The sequence below is a fragment of the Eublepharis macularius genome, chromosome 8 (genome assembly GCF_028583425.1).
Source record: "Eublepharis macularius isolate TG4126 chromosome 8, MPM_Emac_v1.0, whole genome shotgun sequence".
NCBI lineage: Eukaryota > Metazoa > Chordata > Lepidosauria > Squamata > Eublepharidae > Eublepharis > Eublepharis macularius.
Window position 1 is genome coordinate 64,679,019 of NC_072797.1, and position 8,378 is coordinate 64,687,396.

Genomic DNA, 8,378 nt, shown 5'->3' on the forward strand with positions numbered 1-8,378 from the left:
AAGGCAGAGCTTATTGTGTTGTTTTACAACAAGTGAGTCGTTCTTATGTCTTTAAAGAGACAGCTTAATGGAAAATCATTATTTTTTCATGTTAACTACCTATCTCAATGCTTTCAAATGCATTTAAGCAATTGTTTAAAATTTCTTCACCCATCTCCATAAATGTCATTTGCACTTGCTCGCTCTCTCTTTAACATATAGCATTTGTATACATAAATGTGAAGGTGATCAACACTTTTCAGTGGTGCTTACTCACAAGAAGAAAAGGCTGGGTGGGCAACAGCACACAGGTTTACAGATACAACTTTCATTTTGCAACCACAGATGTGTTCCTGGCTGCCACATGAAGTTCCAGGGACAACTGTGCCTTTTCAGAAATCTGTTTGCTTCAGCACATGTGACATGAAAGTAAAATGAGATGCTTGCTCCTATTCCCATATTTTAATTTTTTTTAAATGTACATATCCCTTTTCCAAAGCTTGAAGTGGTTTCTGAAGTATATGAAACACTGCAAGTATACACGGAGGACCCTGTTCAAAGACACAGTCCTAAGAGACCACTGTATATAAAGTATAAATTTAATATTAAATTTATACTTTATATACAGTGGTCTCTTAGGACTGTGTCTTTGAATGGTGTCCTCCGTGTATACTTGCTGTGTTAGAAACCACTTTTCTTTTGTTGTTTGGTATATGAAACACTGAACAATAATAAAAGCACCAATAAAAAGTTAAAGCAATCTAATGTATGTCTGTACAATTATCCAACAATGCTGCAAACAGTGGTGTCAGGTTGCACAATACACTGAGAGCACAGCACTGCCTGAGTCCTTTCTTCCAGACTATCCTTCAGTCATAAGTGAAGAGGGAATCAGGAATGTATTGAGAAAAAGAAGCAGGAGTCAGGATGAATAAACACACATAAATCCTCTAGGTGTTTGGGCAAACTTAGGCACTGAATGATGCAACTAAAGTTGGTAAAATTACAAAAACAACACTCAAAATAAAACATAATTTTACTATTTGTTAAGATTTCTGTTACCTTCGTCTCCTTGAAGAGTTTAAGAAATCATAGCCAACCCTCAGTCTTCTAATCAATCCTCCACCAACTGAACAAAGCAGGGTTTTTTCATGCCTGTCACCAGTTTTCTGTGGCAATAGAATCTTCACTGGCACAGCACCTACTCATCATTACACAGACAAAGGGGTATCAAAGGGGTAACAAAATATTTTTATCTTCTAGATTACAGTTTGGCTGCTAGTCTTTTCCAAGCCTAACAAATATGGATGGTGTGATTAATTTCCCTCCAGTTTGTTAATCTATTTCTTCTGCAGTTGCTGCAGGACAAAATTTTGTTCTTAACAGCATCCCCAACACCAAACCACCATACTGCCTGTGGCATTTATTTGATGTCCTTGGTGGATCAAGTCCAGAATTTCTTTCCTCATAAATTGTGGCACACTGATATGATTCCCCCCTTTTTAGGTCTTCTCATTCACTCAGTTGTCCACAATCAACAAGGTACTTTCTAGTCCTCTCTAGACCATTACTAATGTATTTAAGTAATCCTGGTTCTTGACCTGCTACACTGTAAGACTTTTTGAAGTTCCGGATCTCCTTGACTTGCTGTTTGGATCTGATGAAGCCTACATTCAGATGCTGGTAAGGAAGCATCCATGTGGCATGAATGTAAGCCTTAACATCTCCTAAGTTTGTCTGTTGAGTTATTGGTCTTCATGATGAAGCATCACCAACCATTTCCTTAGAACACACTTTGCTGCAAGATTGAATCTCAGCATTATAATCAAAAGGCATTGGTATCATGAAGGCAATTGGTACAAATATTTTCTTTTAATCAAGGATAGTAAAGGATTATGGTTTGAATGAAGACAGATGAGGTAGAATTCTATAAAACATTTTGCATGCCCAAACACTAGCAAAGCATTTCTTTTTGATTTGTGTGTAGTGTTCTTCCATTTCTGCAAGGGTCCTGGAACAGAAAGCAACCGGCATCCGTTCTAAATTGTGTAACTGCAGTGGCATTTCACTCAGTCCATAGCAACTTGCATCGGTGCTGACTGTTGCAGGCTTCTTGGCATAATAAAACTGTAAAATTGGAGCATTAGAGATCATATCCTTTAACTTTGTAAAGGCAGCTTCTTGATCTGTTGCCCAGACCCAGGATGTGGTGGATTTCAGTAGCAGATGATGTGATTGTACAACTGTGGAAATGTTTTGCAAATATCAACCTAGATAGTTCACCATTCCCAGAAAGTATCTCAGTTTTATAATGGTAGCATTTATCTTCTCTGTGCCTAGTCTTGTCCATTCTTGTCCCAAGAACTCCAAGTCTTCTTGACAAAGAACATTTCTCTTTATTTAACTTGAACCCAGACTCATGGAGTTATTCAAGATACTGGTCAATGATTTATCATGGTTATTCATCAATTTGTGCTATATATTAGGATAGCATCCATGAATACAATTACTGCTTTTCCATCTCTGAGGATGTCTGTCCTCTTCCTTTCTTTGGAAAAAAAATCAGAAGCACTGGTAATTCCAAATGGCAACTGGCCTATCATTTTGGCAGAACGTTCCCAAGAGCTAGAAGTATGTATCTTCCTCTGACAGGAGTTCCATTAAGCTTTTTCAGATCTATACAGATTTATATTTTACCATTTTTTCTAGGACCATTGGTGGGCACCAGGAGGTAGGCTCAGTTATAGAGCTGATCTATCATCTTCTGTAGCTTCAATTCCACCTTGTGGATTAGAAGTATGAGGATTTTGCTGCGTGTTCAGCATCAGATTTTATTACATTGTCCACTGGATCTCTATTTTGACGATCATTGTCTTCAAACACTCGGTTGATTTCTTTCAGTAGTTTTAGGTGTTTCATGCTGAAAGGTACAGCACAAGTGAGAAGATTATCCAGTCTCTGCCTTGTATACATTGGAAAGGTTATAGGTTATAGAATTCTTCTAAGGTCCTTCCGTAATAACCATGACATCAGCCTTAACATCGATTTAATCATTATCCCACAAATATTTAAGGTAAACTCTTTGAGACAGCATTACAGCCTTTGCAAAAAATGGAGCCTGTGGGAAAAGGCCAGTACTGTGAAGACGTTGTGCTATCTACTACAGCATATAAGAACAAAATGTTTTTGAGCATTTCCTTCACTGTGCTCCTGGACAAACCCTTCTAATGCATGAACTTTCACATATCCTGTGCATACTATTTGGAAAGGTGAAACTTTTTGCTGTAGGGTGCTTTTAAAATGGCTGAGCTGCTTTTTCTGGATTTTCCTGCATGTCATTTTAGCTAGTACTTTTAGTGTATTCCTAAGATCACTTCCCTAGGAATAAGCCCCATTAGGAATAAGCCCAAGTAGATCTGTTTAGGATGGATTTCTTAATTGCTTTTAGAATTGTTTTGTAGAATTGATATTACCTCTTCCATGTCTCCCTAACTGCCTTTGCTTCTTAATTTGAATGTTGATAATATCTGACTGCCTTGCCATATTTATGGTTTTGTGAAGGTTAAATATTCTGTTATCTGCATACCCTTAGAAGGTTCCTTTGTCCAGATTTCTGAACACTGGTTCATCTCTAAGGTGGTCAGTTTTTATCAGCAAAGTCACAATAATCATGCACATCCCTAACACCTCCCTCAACAATTTCTCCAAACTTCTGTGTTCTTTGGCAGAAGTGGTCACTCATACATTCTTTGGAATGAAATGACCAAAACAATTTCAAATTCATGTGTGTTAATGTTGAAAAAGGGATTTATAGACATAGAATGCTTTCTCCATAGAATAAAGCAGAGGTCCCCAACCTGCAGCCCATGGGCCCTATGCAGCCCCTGAGCTCTTTCTGTGCAACTCTCCCTGCTTTTTCCTTAGGTAAAGGTACGTAAAGGTAGTCCCCTGTGCAAGCACCAAGTCATTACTGACCCATGGGGGGATGTTGCACCACGATGTTTTCTTGGCAGACTTTTTATGGGGTGGTTTGCCGTTGGCTTCTCCAGTCATCTACACTTTACCCCCAGGAAACTGGGTGTCAGACTATGGAAGACAGGATACGTTGAAGGTAACTCCCCACCCCTGCAGCAAGAAATCCAAGCTCTCTTGAGTCAATGGGTTTTCATTGAGAGATCACAAGCTTCGCCATACATATGTCCATAGGTTACACAGAAGCAATTAAAGGCATCTGGCTGTACACAGGTCTCTTGTTAAGAATGACACATTGAGTACACGATACATTATATCAACCCTTCTCCATGTCCCCCACCGCTCCGGTTCTCCCAGCTGAACATAGCGGAACAGGAAGGAGTCATCCCAAGGCCGCTGCAGCGAGCCATCCGAGATAAGGGCTTGACTGTCCTGGAATTTGGAAAGCAACAAGGGAACAGGTGCACGAGGCTATTGCAACATATCTTAAACTGGGTAACAATATGGAGGGACAGTAGGCAACAATCCTGACATTTCTGCCCCCTCAAAGGCCCTCCTCATCCCCCAGGCCCCGGCTTGTCCGGGTATCATTTGTGGAAGTTGGTGGTGAGTCGGGGGGCGTTGACATGGGAGTGTTCGATCCACTCCCGGAATGCTTCGTTGAAGTCTCACCACCGGGCTAAGTAATATAGTTTCCTGTTCCTAATTTTGGAGTCCAGAATTTCCTCCACTTCGTAGTGGACTTGCCCATCCACTAGGGTAGGATGTGGGACTCTCTTTTCCGGATGCCATTCGTCCGTGGCAGGGGCTTTTTTCAGGAGGCTGAAGTGGAACATTGGGTGGACTTGGCGTAGGTTTTTGGGGAGTTCTAGTTCCACAGTAACATCATTGATTATTTTTTTGACAGGGAAGGGGCCAAGGTATTTGAGTCCCAGTTTTTTGCGTGGCTGGTCGCTTTTGAAATTCTTGGTAGAGACGTACACCCAGTCCACGGGCAGTAGTTTCCATTGCTCAGTGCGATGCCAGTCCACAAACTTTTTGTAATCCTTTTTGGCTTTCTTTAGGGTCCCCTGTGTCATCTCCCACTGGGAGGTTAACATAGACCACCATTCTCCCAGATCCCCATTTTTTTGGGATCCGGGGTTGGTTGTGAAGGGCAAGGCTGTTCCCTCGTACCCATGAATTATTTTGAAGGGTGAGGCTCTGGTTGAGCTATGGATCTCATTGTTGTATGCATATTCAGCGAAACGGATAGTCTGTCCAGTTATCCTGTTGATAATTAATGCAGCATCGTAAGAATTGTTCCAGCACTTGGTTAGTGCATTCGGTTTGTCCGTCGGTTTGAGGATGATGGACGGAGCTTATGCCCTGTTCAATGCCCGCAACCTGGAGAAGCTCCCGCCAGAAGTTGGCAACAAATTGTACGCCTCAGTCCAAGATTACCTTGAAGGGAAACAAATGCAGTCTTACTATATGCTTCATGAACAGCTTAGCCAGTTTCTTGGCTGTGTGGATGGTAGCGCACGGTATGAAATGGGCTTGTTTAGAGAACAGGTCAACTACTACCAGGATACACATGTATCCTTTCGAGGGTGGTAAGTCAGTGATAAAGTCCATTGAAATTACTGCTCATGATCTGGGCGGCGTTTCCAGTGGTAGCAGGAGCCCTGGAGGTTTTCCCTCCTGGGTTTCCCCATGATACACACTGGGCAGGAAGTAACGTATTGGGAGACGTCTTGTCTCATATTGGGCCACTAGAATTGCCATTGCACTAGGTGGAGGGTTTTTAAGTAGCCGAAATGGCCAGCTAACTTGGAGTCATGACATTGTTGGAGGATTTCTCTTCGTAAGCTGTGTGGTATGTAGAGCTTACTGCCTCGATACCATTCGCCTGTCTCCGTTTGGGTTAGCTCGCCTTTGGGAGTACTTCCCCCCTCTTTTTCCACTTTGGCTTTCACTTTCTCCCCCCACTCTGAGAGTCTGGGCTTCTGGCTGCTTTGCATTTTCGCTGCTTTGCTGCATGTTGTCACCACTCCTCCCAGCTGGGCAGGTGAGAACACTGTGTCAATGACTTCCTCCCTTTGATTGTTATGCTGTGGCATGCACGAGAGGGCATCTGCTAGAAAGTTAGCCCGCCCCGGGAGGTATTTTAGTGTAAACTCAAATTTGGAGAAGAACTCTGCCCACTGTAATTGTTTGGCGTTTTGCTTGCGGGGTGGGGGGGGCATAGGGCTTCCAGGTTCTTATGGTCTGTCCAGACCTTGAATGGGGTTCTAGCCCCCTCCAACCATTGCCGCCATGTAGTGAGGGTGAGTTTGGCAGCAAACGCCGAGTCTATTAGGGCTTGCACTCGCACATGGGTTCTCCTTTTTGGGTTCACTAGTACCACAGGCATGAATAATATGCCCCCCCTCTCCCTCACCCGGGGTGGGGTGGACTCCTTCGAGACCTGCCATCGGGGCCATCTTATGGCAGATCTGTCCTGTTTCCCGGCGGTAGGTACATCTCCTCCTCCTGGCTGAGGTCTTCCGCATTGCCCATGTGTTCCTCCACATCCAAGCCAGGTTCCGGCCTGCTGCGCTGTCTACCCAGCCCTGCATTAGGCTGGTCACTGCTAGCAAGTCGTAGCATATCACCAAGACTTGTTCCATGAGGGCATCCAAATGGTCCCCCTCACTGCTCTGCACCCTCGGTTGGCTCGGATGCCCCCTGCTCCGGGTACACCCATTCCCACTGCCAGAGCTCCTGCAGTGGTACCCGGCTTGGGCCAGTCAGGGGTTGGAAAGGGGACTCCAGGCCTCTGGTGGCTGTGCTCTTACACAGACCAGGTGCCTCCATGTCATGGCCCGCCCCCTCGTCCCACCAGAATTCCTGTCCACCTCTGGCCATCACTGGGCCCTCCGCTTCCACGGAGAGTTGGAATGTCTCCCAAGTGTAATACACCCCAGCCTCTCACCCCAGCTGGGTCTCCGGTATGGCCGATAATTGGGGATCCAGACCACTGAGCCCCGTTCCCGTGGAGTAGTGCACAAATAAAGTCCCACGCCACCGCTCCTTCTCCTCCCTCAGCCGAGGGGCCCATTGTCTCGGGGTGGGCAAGGTGGACCATGACAGGTGGATGGCCACACTCCAGGGAATCGCCCCCGTGTCCACAGAAGTTCACCCAGCCATCGGCCCCTGTTCCAGGGGCCAGACCGGTTGGAGGGAAAGGTCCTCTGCATCCATCCCTCCCAGGTCGAGTGGCTCAGTTGACAAGAAGCCACTCTCCAGGGTACAGGTTCAGAGGTAAAGGTGATTCTTAACAATATGTCAGTCTATGGAAGATAGGATATGTTGAAGGTGACTCCCTACCCTTGCAGCAAGAAATCCAAGCTCTCTTGAGTCAATGGGTTTTCATTGAGAGATCACAGGCTTTACCATACATATGTCCATAGGTTACACAGAAGCAATTAAAGGCATCTGGCTGTACACAGGTCTCTTGTTAAGAATGACGCATTGAGTACACGATACATTATATCAACCCTTCTCCATGTCCCCCACCCCTCCGGTTCTCCCAGCCAAACATAATCAGTAGTGGAATGGAAAGGAGTCGTCCCAAGGCTGCTACAGCAAGCCATCTGAGATAAGGGCTTGACCGTCCTGGAATTTGGAAAGCAACAAGGGAACAGGTGCATGAGGCTATTGCAACATATCTTAAGCTAGGTAACAATGTGGAGGGACAGTGGTCAACAATCCTGACACTGGGTACTCATTTTACCAACCTCTGAAGGATAGAAGGCTGAGTCAAGCTTGAGCGAGCTACCTGAACCCAGCTTCCGCCGGGATCGAACTCAGATCATGAGCAGAGCTTGGGCTGCAGTACTACAGCTTACCACTCTGTGCCACAGGGCTCTTGCTTTTTCATTACTATTTATTTCTTTTATTCAACTTATATCCTGCCCTTCCCACAAAGACTCAGGGCAACTTCCAACAAAATATACTGTTAAAATACAATAAAAAAATTATCAAGACATTAATCCAGATAGCATAAAATTGAGGAACCACCAGACAAATCAGGTTATTACAGGATCACCATAAACCACGGGCATCACCATGCTATAACTACAGGGCAGCTGCGAAAGGAGGGTATGGCAGTCAAAAGGGGGGGCAAAAGGCTGTTCCATAGTCAAAGGCCTAGTGGAACATCTCTATCTTGTGGGCCCCATGGAACTGTAAATGGTCCTGCAGGGCCCAGATCTCTACTGAGAGAGCATTCCATTAGGCTGGTGCCAGGTCAGAAAAAGCCCTGGCCCTAGTTGAAGCCAGCCGAATGTCCCTTGGGCTGGGGACCACCAGAAGCTGCTTGTCTGCAGAGCACAAGGCCCTGTGGGGGACATAATGGGAGAGGCAGTCCCGTAGGTATGAAAGTCCCAGTCCATGGAGGGCTT